The following is a 12034-nucleotide window of genomic DNA, read 5'->3' on the forward strand; positions in this document are numbered from 1 at the left end:
GCTTCACGCGGTCATCAAAATATTCTAAAGTGCTCCCTGGAACACGGCTGAGTTCATCCTGGCTTTTAGGGGCCAGGATGAGACCCAAAGATGAAGCATGCCACTACTAGAGTGGTGAGGGTGTTAATATAAAAAGAAAACATTTTCTTTTTCTCCTTTAACAGGTAGGTCTCCATGGGAAACACACAATTCTCAGTTAGGTAAGGAATATCCGTCTTTTTTAGTTCATGCATTGGGAGAATGTATCCCTTGGTCCTTTGTTTCCAAATGTCTCCCCTCCCTCCCAGTTGGAGGGCCCTTTTTTCCAGCCTTTCATACTGTATATGTTTTATTATATTTTACCACATCTAGCTTTTCATCTTGGTTGTTTTTACGTATTATCAGCTACCATTCAGGTAGAAAAGGATAACACTCCTATGCTCTCATTCTAGAGAATAGGGTGTAGGTAGGGACTTTTATACCTATGTTTATTTCAGGATGTTGGGAGTGTTTATCTGTTTTTCCTAATGGTCACAATCCTGACTGTGGTATGTCTCATTCTCCTAATAATTAAAGTGCACGTTGTTTATCGTATAATGCAGTCATTTACATAAATGTATTGATACTTGTCCTGCATCTCTTTGTTTGCCTCTGCGTGTGTGAGACGTTGTGTAACTGAGAGAAACGGGCATGGTCTGTCAAGGAGTCAGAGTGTCATGCGTTTATACTGCCACAGATCACCTTTACTTTTCAGGTTTTGGTGAGGTACTGTTTGCTAGCCAGAAAGGCCAGTCCGACAGCTCAAGCTGGTGTGGGACTCACTCAATCACTTACACATAGTGGTGCTGCCGTCTAAAACCAGCAGTCTTACCCCCAGGGTAAGAGTCCTACGACATGGCATCACGAGCGATGGTTAGGCACTAATTTAACAGATCTCCCAAATATCTCTGTCTCTCACATGCTAAAGGTACCCTAGTAACCATAATAAAGAAAAATCTGCAGTGTTAGGGAAATATCCTCTTCAGCTAAACAGGTATCACCTAGGCTGTAGGTTGCTCAAGCTTGAACCTTAAGAGGACTTCCCTTGGTGGTGTTCCCAACTCTGATCTCTATCTTTGGATATGGCAAGACCAGTTGAAATAACAGAAAACTGTAGGCAACCAGTCATACAGTATCTACTTGCCAATGGACTAACAGATGAGGCTGAGGAAGGATGTTATGCTCATGGTAGAGGCACACAATGGGTATAGAACAGAAGAGTTCTACTCTTGGGTCACCTTTTCTGCAGTAAACGCAGACTCACATACATTCCATACATATGTAATTGTGAATCTACCCCAGAGGTACAAAGCATACCAATATTTAGAGATACCTCTGACTTATCAAGGACACCAAAATTGGTTTGAAGGCGCCCTCCCACATGTAATACAAAACGTTAGAATAGGTCCCCTATGTAATGGTGGACCTACATTTTCAGCATTAGCCACATATGCACCACATTGTAATGTACAAACTATGCAAGTAGCATAAGTGCGTACTGTATACAACAATCGTGTTGATATATAAAGACATGTAATACACTTTGTAATCTGGACACTAACACCCTCCCAGCAAGAGCTGCTGCATCCATAAATAATTTGGCTCTAACATGGATAAATCTGCAAACTGACCATTCAATAGTGGGTAAAGTACCAACTGAACTGGAGGAGATTCTGTGTTCCCCATACGGGACTACAAAATAAACATGGCATTCTAACAATGTGCTTGCCTTTTGGGATGGTTCCCTCCTTAGAGGATTGTGCATCTTGGGTCACTTTCTTTGCTGCAGCTTATACCACCACGCATGGTACACAGACACTTGTGAATCTTCTGGAAGTGTTAAAACAAATTCAAAATGAACATGGGGCAGCCCCTGCCCTTGACTTAGGGATGAAGCTGATGCACAACTTTGAAACAATGTCCTCAATTATTTTAAGTAACATTAAAGGAGAAGCAGTATCTTTGACAATAAGCCACTGGCTCCGGGATGTTCCTCAAAAGAACCAGGAACGCGAGCTGCCAAAGATTAATCCTGAAACTTACACAAGCATAGGTCGGGATAGTCTAGTGACCAGACCAACTAAACCAAGTAATTTTGGTAAGGAAAACACTAAGCACGCAAAAGAGAGCTTTAAAAAACGCTGGGATAAACAAAAATCCAATAAAGATAAAAGAAGCCAAACAGGAGAATCTCCGCATTCGAAGACCTCAGAAAAAAGATACAACTTTAGAAATAGTAAAACTTTAAAAACTCCTCACAGATATCAGTATACTGATACTCGTTAAATCACGCTCCTTCCAGGGATCACCCGACAAACGAGGTGAGAGAGGAGAGCAGTCAGAGAATCGAAACAAGTACATGAAACAGAGAAAAGAGTCACAACGCTCATCAGGGTCTTCAGTGAAAAAGGAAGAGAAACTTCCACAACTAAAACCCTAATTTAAAAAGAAAACGGTAGCGACAATTCCGGCTAAACATGCCACAAATATAGAGAATATTACTGAAGAACAGGACTTGGGCAGTGACTCGGATAGACAGCATGGCAGAGATCACAATAGTTCACCAGAATCCTATAGATCTTCTGGATGTGACTGAAACTAACAACGTCCTTGAAGTTGAAACAGCGGACAGGCTCTCAAAGAAAATGTGGCTGTTTGCCCCAGGGGTATAGGAGCAGTCCAGGATTCTTCTCTGCCTGTGGGATATCAATATTACATTATATTGATTTGAGACGCTGTTCTATGTGGATGGCATCTATCTCACAGATGATGACCTCAATACACATTTAGCAAGGGTGGATCGCATTATATTCAGATTCGCCACACAGGGCTATAAATTGAATTTCAAGAAAACAAATATTGCTTTTCTTAGTGCCCTATTCCTAGGATATGAATTGTCAGATGAGGGGAAGAGCCTAGTCCCGCAATTTCTAGAAAAATGCATGCAACTACAACCCCCAAATACCATTAAAAAACTACAGTCATCGCATAAAACCACTATATGACTTAATACATCCAGATTTCTCAAGCAAACATTGGACACTCGAACACACATATATTCTTGGAACACCAAAGAGTGACATGCTTGAAGCAAAACACTTACACACATGTAACAACAAAACAAACTTGGTAATCAGGGTAATTCCTGGAGCCAATGGGTTCACCTATGTCACATTTAATGAGGGTGACACAGTACTCATAGTATACAAATCATACTTGTACTCCAACTCAGAACAGCATTTTGTACCAACAGAAAAAATACTGACTGCAGTTCAGATGGTGGTCATCAAGGAGAGGCCACTTGCTCAAGGGAAACGCATTATTGTTGTTACCACAATACTAGCCTTAGAGGCTGTTACAAAAGCAAGTGTTCCGAACGCAAAAGCATTACATCTGCGTTGGATTGAATGGGCAACCTCCCTGACCGCTACTGATGTTGATTATGTTTTTGATCCAAAAACTTAAAACTCAAGAATTCCTATAATATGAACTGGAGTACTAACATCTTGCCTCTTGACCAATACAGAATCATCATTTTCCACGACCGGCTCGTGGGGCGTGGAAGGGATGGGTGGTGCGGGTGAGGGTGGTGGGAAATAAACTTTACATTAAATAAATAAAAAAAACACTTACCCTCTCCGCTCCTGCATTGCTCCTCTGCTCCTCTGCTGCATACACAGTCTCCCAGTCTGCCCTGCAACCAATCCTAACGCTGCTCCCAGCAGCATCAGGATTGGCTTGGAGCGCCCAGCCAGGGTGCTCCCAGGTAGACTGGGAGCCTGTGCAGGCTCTATCCATCCACACACTGTGCAGGTATGTTAGGCCGGTCCGAGACATACATGCTATGTCTCATTCTCCTTATAATCGCAGCTCATGTCTTTTATCGTACAATGCAGTCATTTCAATAAATGTATTGAAACTTGTCCTGTATCTCTTTGTTTGCCTCTGCATATGTGAGACGTTGTAGAAAGGGGTGTGCTCTGTCAACCACAACTTCCCTGAGGAATCAAAGTGTCATGCGTTCAGACTGCCACAAATCACCTCTATTTATCAGAATTTGGTGAGGTGCTGCTTGCTAGCCGGAAAGGTCAGGCCGACAGCTCCAGCCAGTGTGGGACCGACTTAGTCACCTACACATGGTGGTGGTGCCTCCCAAAACCAGCAATTTTACCCCCAAAGTAAGAGTCCTAGCCACATATGTATTTTAATGTACCTGCTGGTACAAAAAGTACAAACATCACCTAAATCTAGTATTTTTACAGTTTATCACTACATACTTTAAACATTATGGGGGATCACTATGACAGAGTTAATGTGGAGGTATCACCACCAACAGGCTGGTGGTGTATACCGCCACATTATGAGTGTGGCGGGTTGGCCGCTGCCAACCCGCCACATCACCACTAATACCGCCATGGCAGTATGAACCGCTGGGGCGGAGATATTAATCTCCGACCCGGAGGCCCACAGAGTAGCGCTGGCGGCATTATGAGCCAGCCTAACGCCATGGTTTCTGCAGCGTAAGCAACGCCATGAAGACCATGGCGGTAGGACTACCGGTGACAGGAAATTCCTTCCCTGTCACCGGTAGGCAGCTCAGGCAAGCACCTAACCCCCCCTACCCACCCCTCATCCAACCTCACCCCCAATTTAAACAAGACCCCACCCCCTATTTAAACACACCCCCGATTCATTCACAGACACCCCCATACACGCACACATCTGCAGACACGACACCCATTCATGCACACGTAGACACGCACCCACCACAGAACTGCCCCAACCCCCAGCCATACACGCACACAGCCACACACACTCACATCACCCCATCCCCCCTACAGTCATGGCACCTCTCACTCCAAACCTCCCTCCACACATACGCGCACACAGATACCCACACACAGCACGCATACACACATTCTCCCACACTTCCATGCACGCATTCACTTACACATACCATCATGCATTCATACAGACATCCAAACACCCATTTAGGCACGCATACACACTGACATGTAGACACGCACTAACTTCAACTTTCATACACGCATTCACTCACAAGCATACACCACAACACTCACATTCACACACACATGCATACACATAGGCAGGAACTACACACTCACAAAAAACACCCCCACCCTCAAACCCCCCTCCCCTGTCGGACCTTGACTTACCTTGTCCGGCGAGGAGGTCGTCCGGCAGGGAACGGGAAGAGGCGCTGCCACCGCCAGCAACGTCCCACCAGCAGGACACCGCAAGGCCATACTAATGACCTTAATACGGCTGGCGGCGTCCTACTGGCGGGGCAATGCGGCGTCCTACTGGCGGGGCAATTCTGGCAGTAGCACCGCCAGGGGGCCATCAGCTGCCAGCACAGCTACTGCAGGATTTCCGTCCTTATTGTGGCGGAAATCCTGCAGTGTCCATAATATGGCAGGTGGAAGACCACCAGCGGTGGTCTTCTGGCACCCTAGGCATCGGCAGTATTCTGAGAATACCGCTGATGTCATAATGAGGGCTTATATGTTATAGGAAAACACTTTAAAATGTGCATAAGGTTATATTTATGAGTTATGCCCGGGCCTTAATCTTAAAAAGTGAACAGATAACCAGTATTTTTAAGTGGGAAAGGTGGCAACCCTAAATAGCACATACAGGCCTCCAGACCCAATTCAGGTGGGAGACTCCTGAGTTTTTAACAGCCTCTAATTCAATAGATGTAAAAGGGGAAAAGATATTCTCCTTCTTTTCAAAGCCTTCTAGCTTTCCTTGTTCTAAAATGTTGACATGCATGATAGTGTCACCTCAAGCGTCACACTTGAGACTGGCAAATGTTAACGCTGAGTTTTTAACGAAATTATTAATGAATATCCATATATTCTGAGTTTTGAATTCGCATAGAAAATAAAATAATATAGAGAAAAATTGGCCACCAATGTTCACAAAGTGTAGTTAATAATGCCTTATTAATATGAAATGTTGAGCTTTTGTTTGATTAATGTAGTAATATGTCATATTGAAGGTTATGCATTATGTCTTAGCTTTATTAATTGTGGGGCTTAACTTACGGAGGTCTTGGCATAGCTGCACAGCCTCAATGTCAAGCTACATTTCTTAGGCGTTTAATAAAATGTCTGCTTAGAGAATTAAATTGTGATTTTCCACTGTGCTGACCTGATGTGCTCGTAGCTAAATGTCTTTCTCATGAGAACTGCTTGCTAGGAGATCTTGTACTTGCTAATGCAACATTGTTGATGTGACGTGTGTAAGACTGACTTTCTCAGGAGAATACAAAGACCACACTGATGAATATAAGCTGCAACAATATTGTTACCTGACGAGCCGGATGATGAGAACAGTACGAAAGAATCCAATCATTGACATGTGAACCATGTACTAGTATAAATGTAGATTTGAAGTTTTTGTTTTATTGGACAAAGTGTGAACATGCGATCCCTTGACCAATAGAGATTTGGGAAGTAATTTTAGGAACTCTAATTTAGCCGGACTGCACAGGGAGATGAGACTGCCATTTCTTTTGAACTGCCCCAATAAGTCACTTTGGCCCATTTTGACCATTTTCCGTCTTGAGAAGAGACATGCTTAACTTGCTCAAAAGACTTTGCCTTTTCTGAATTTTGATGCTGAATCTGAATCCTGATGCCTTGCTGACCAGACTGATGTCTTGAGGACGAATACTGTCACAGCTTACTGATCCAAACTGAGAATAGGTATATTGACTATAATGTTGTTTGCTGTGTCTGTTTTCTTTTGTTTCTAGGTACTAACCGCTATTTTGATAGAGCCATAGTTAGATGTTTTCCCAAATTTGTGTTGACTAAATTGTTTTGCATGAAGCCCAAACATGCTGTTCTAATCTGATGTTAGTTAGGATCCTCACTAATGAAGTTCAATACATGGAGTGACATTTGATGTCTTTTCTTTGCTGAATCTAAATGTATGTAATATTGTTTGCGCAGTTATTCGTGCTATTAATTTGCACTGTGATTTTAGGATGTGTAGTAGCTCAAGCTTCGATTAAATTGCGATTATTTCGTCGTTTCGGTCATCCAGTGTTGTTTCTGTATGTTTATCATTTGATTTTGAGATTAACCTATATCACATTCGCTTTGTTAATATATGGAAATAAATATTATAATTTTTACATAAAGGTGTGGTTATTCATGACTGCAAGGTCATGGTGTGTGACAATTACTGACTCCAATTGATTACTAATGATATTGATTGTTATTATTCATGCTAATGATTAATTATTGATTATTGATCTGCATGTACGGGATATATGTTGGGAATATCTTAAGCGTAGTCAAAAGGTTCATTGATCTATTCGCGACCCCTTGTAAATTTACTTACTAAGGTAAGACACGCTAACACAAATAGCACACTAAAAACCATGCCAATAGACTCAATTCAAGAGGGAGATCTTTGATTTTGAAGCTAGAAATGTCTTTATTTTGTCTGTCTCCCACCTAGGGTGACCAGATTTTGAGGAGCAAAAACCAGGCCAGGTCAGACATAAAAGAAGGACTAAAGACATTACTCTCACTTTTATATCTGGCCTGTCCCTTTTTTAGGGTCGAGCCTGCGTCGCATGCGCTTGCGCATGCGTTTCGCTTACGAGATGCTTTAGGAGTTAGAAAAGGACTCAGAGCCCCATCCATGTCACGTCAGTGTCTTTCTTTGGTGCGTGGGCTTGCCTGTTAAAATCTGCTTGCGTTCATTAGTGGAAGGCATGCATACGTCATGCCTTTTCCGGTGGTTAGCCCTCCTCGAGTGCAGCGACCAAGTACTGAAAACATGCGAGGCTCACTGTTTTCCGTCCGGTTTGTGGACTACTTTTTATCTTTGTTTGCAGCGTGATCTCGCTTGGCAGAAGTTGAGCACTTTCCATGACATCGACCCTGTTACATAGTTAATTGTACTTTTGCCGATTACCTAGATAATTGCACTTTTACCTATAGGTTTCACTACAAGTGAACTGTAGCAGCGCGATCGCACTCTTTTTTTTCCATTTAATGTGGCAAAAAAAGTGCGGTTGGGCGTTTACAACTGCTAATAGCTCTAACTCGGAGAAATGCAAGACCCGTTGCATTGCAAATGCTTGTTTTACATTAGCTTTGTGAATGTGTGCCTATACGTGTGTGTGTGTGTATATATATATATATATATATATATATATATATATATATATATATATATATATATATATATATATATATATATATGTTAGACCTGACATGCCTTAGGGTGGTCACCCCTAACTTTTTGCCTGCCTCCCTCCACTTCTGGACTCTGTTTTTGCTGGCTTTTAGACTCTGCGCACTTTACCACTTCTAACCAGTGCTAAAGTGCATATGCTCTCTCCTTTTAAACATGGTAACTTTGGATCATACCCAATTGGACTATTTATTCTACTTATAAGTCCCTAGTAATGTGCACTGTATGTGCCTAGGGCCTGTAGATTAAATGCTACTAGTGGGCCTGCAGCTCTGGTTGTGCCACCCACTCAAGTAGCCCCTTTACCTTGTCCCAGGTCTGCCATTGCAAGGCCTGTGTGTGCAGTTTCACTGCCAATTCGACTTGGCATTTAAAAGTACTTGTCAAGCCTAAAACTCCCCTTTTTCTACACATAAGTCACCTCTAAGGTGTGCCCGAGGTAACCCCTAGAGCAGGGTGCAGTGTGGGTAAAAGGCAGGACATGTACCTGTGTAGTTTACATGTCCTGGTAGTGTAAAACTCCTAAATTCGTTTTTACACTACTGTGAGGCCTGCTCCCTTCCTAGGCTAACATTGGGGCTGCCCTCATACATTACTGAAGTGGTAGCTGCTGATCTGAAAGGAACAGGAAGGTCATATTTAGTATGGCCAGAATGGTAATACAAAATCCTGCTGACTGGTGAAGTTGGATTTAATATTACTATTCTAGAAATGCCACTTTTAGAAAGTGAGCATTTCTTTGCACTTAAATCTGTCTGTGCCTTACAATCCACGTCTGACTGGGTTTAGTTGCCAGCTCCTTGTGCATTCACTCGGACACACCCCACACAAAGTGTACTCAGCCTCACTTGCATACATCTGCATTTTGAATGGGCTTCCTGGGCTGGGAGGCTGGAGGGCCTGCTCTGACACAAAGGACTGCCACACACCCTACTGGGACCCTGGCAGACAGGATTGAACTGAAAGGGGACCTGGTGCACTTCTAAGCCACTCTTTGAAGTCTCCCCCACTTCAAAGGCCCATTTGGGTATAAAACAGGGCCTCTGCCCTACCACCTCAGACACTTGCTGGAGAAGAAACCTGAACCAGAACCTGCATCCTGCCAAGAAGAACTGCCTGGCTGCTCAAAGGACTCACCTGACTGCTTTCTACAAAGGACTGCTGCCTTGCTGTTGGCCTGCTGCCTTGCTGAACTCTTGCCTTGCTGCAGAAGTGCTGTCCAAGGGCTTGGCTAGAGCTTGCCTCCTGTTTCCTGAAGTCTCAGGACCAAAAAGACTTCCATCTTTCAACTGGACTCCTTGTGCGCAAACAATTCGACGCACAGCTTGTTCCGCGGTGAAAAATTCACCGCACGCCGATCCAGAAAGACGCCGCTCGAACCCGCAAGGAAAAGATCGATGCGACGCCTGCAGTGCGACCGGAACTTCAACGCACGGCCCGTCTGGATAACGCCGCACGACTTCCGGAGAAGAAATCGCTGCAACGCCTGCCGTGAGGAAGAAAATTCCATGCACAGCCCACCGGAACGATGTGCAGCCGGATAACAAGCCCAGGATTCCACGCACAGGCCCCGGGACATCTGGTAATCCCGCGACCCACAGAAGGAGACTGACCGCGCGCCAGAAAACGACGCACGTCTTTCCCACGTGAAAAGTAACGGCGCAAGTCCGTGTGTGAAGGGGCGAAACCGACACACACAACATTTTTCCACACATCTCTTCTGCGGCCCTTTGCAGAGATTTTCCACTCCAAACCAGGTACTTTGTGCTTGAAAGAGACTTTGAGGGTCATTCTGACCCTGGCGGGCGGCGAGAGCCACCCGCCTGGCGGGAACCGCCAAATGGCCGCTCCGCGGTCAGAAGACCGCGGAGGCCATTCTGGCTTTCCCGCTGGGCCGGCAGGCGACCGCCAAAAGAGCGCCCGCCGGCCCAGCGGGAAAGGCCCTGCAACAAGGAAGCCGGCTCCGAATGGAGCCGGCAGAGTTGCAAGGGTGCGACGGGTGCAGTTGCACCCGTCGCGATTTTCACTGTCTGCAATGCAGACAGTGAAAATCTTTATGGGGCCCTGTTAGGGGGCTCCTGCACTGCCCATGCCAGTGGCATGGGCAGTGCAGTGGCCCCCAGGGGCCCCACAACACCCATTTCCGCCATCCTGTTCCTGGCGGTAAAAACCGCCAGAAACAGGATGGCGAGAAGGGGGTCGGAATCTCCATGGCGGCGCTGCTTGCAGCGCCGCCATGGAGATTCAGCCCATACAGGGGAAATCCGGCGGGAAACCGCCGGATTCCCTTTTCTGACCGCGGCTTTACCACCGCAGTCAGAATGGGCTTGGAAGCACCGCCATCCTGTTGGCGGTGCTTCCGTGGTCCCCGGCCCTGGCGGTCTTGGACCGCCAGGGTCGGAATGACCCCCTTTGTTTGCTTTTTAAAGACTTAAGACACTTCATATCACTTTACAGTGATATCTCTACAATTTCTTATTGCATCTTTTATCGTTTTGACCTACAAATACCCAGATAAATATTATATATTTTTCTAAACACTGTGTGGTGTATTTTTGTGGTGCTATATTGTGTTATTGTAGGATTTATTGCACAAATACTTTACACATTGCCTTCTAAGTTAAGCCTGACTGCTCAGTGCCAAGCTACCAGAGGGTGGGCACAGGATAATTTGGATTGTGAGTGACTTACCCTGACTAGAGTGAGGGTCCTTGCTTGGACAGGGGGTAACCTGACTGCCAACCAAAGACCCCATTTCTAACATTGGTGATCATCGGAGAGGATAGGACTTGTATTTGTGCAGTGCCATACAAGTGTTTCACTGCCTACCCACAGTTGAAGGTCAACTTGATTTTATCTCTTTTTGCAAATTCGTTCTTCTTGACAATTTTCAAAAAACTAAATCCTCATTGAAACATGTCTCTGGCTGGGTCTCAAGCAGGCGATTTGAACCTAGCCCTGTTGGAGACATATACTGTCAAACAGCTAAAAGGGTTCTGCAGGGTGATGAGAGTACCCACCCAAGGGGCCTCCAGAAAGGAGGACTTTCAAGTGGCGCTGAGGGCCTGGGCAGAAGCCCATTTAAAGGAGGATGATGAGGAAGAGGAGCCAGAAAATGGCCCTTCAGAGGATTTGTTGCCATCAGTGGGTGATGTTACCACTGCAATTGTGCCCCCTTCCAGACCAGGGAGCAGTGTCTCTGAGCTAAGCCTGACCACAGAGGAAAGGAGAGAAGAAATGGAGTTCCAATTGCAAATGGCAAAACTGAAAATTGAGGCTCAACAGGAGGAAAGAAGGGCAGAGAGAGAAGCCAAGGAGGCTGAAAGAGCAGCCAAACAGATGGAAGCTGAAAGAGTTGAAGCTGCAGCTGAGAGAGCTTTGGCTGAAAAGAAACTATTGTTGGCTCATGAACTGAGTCTCAAGGAGCTGGAGATCAAGGCAAGACAGTCTGAATCCAGCAGTAATGGTGGCAGCATACAGACAGGACCTGCTGGAGAAAAGAAGGTTCATATACCCAAAAATGTGGTGCCCAGTTTTGTGGTGGGAGATGACATAGGTAAATGGTTAGCTGCTTATGAAGTTGCACTAAGGGCTAATGAGGTTCCTGAAGGGCAATGGGGTACAGCTATGTGGGGTTATGTGCACCATTGGGGAGGGACACACTTCTCACATTGGATAAACCAGATCAAAACACATACCCACTTCAGAAAGCCATTTTACTTGCCAAGTTTGGGCTGACCCCTGAGGGATACCGTCAGAGGTTCAGGGACAGCAC

Source organism: Pleurodeles waltl, chromosome 6 (assembly GCF_031143425.1).
Source record: "Pleurodeles waltl isolate 20211129_DDA chromosome 6, aPleWal1.hap1.20221129, whole genome shotgun sequence".
NCBI classification, from domain to species: domain Eukaryota; kingdom Metazoa; phylum Chordata; class Amphibia; order Caudata; family Salamandridae; genus Pleurodeles; species Pleurodeles waltl.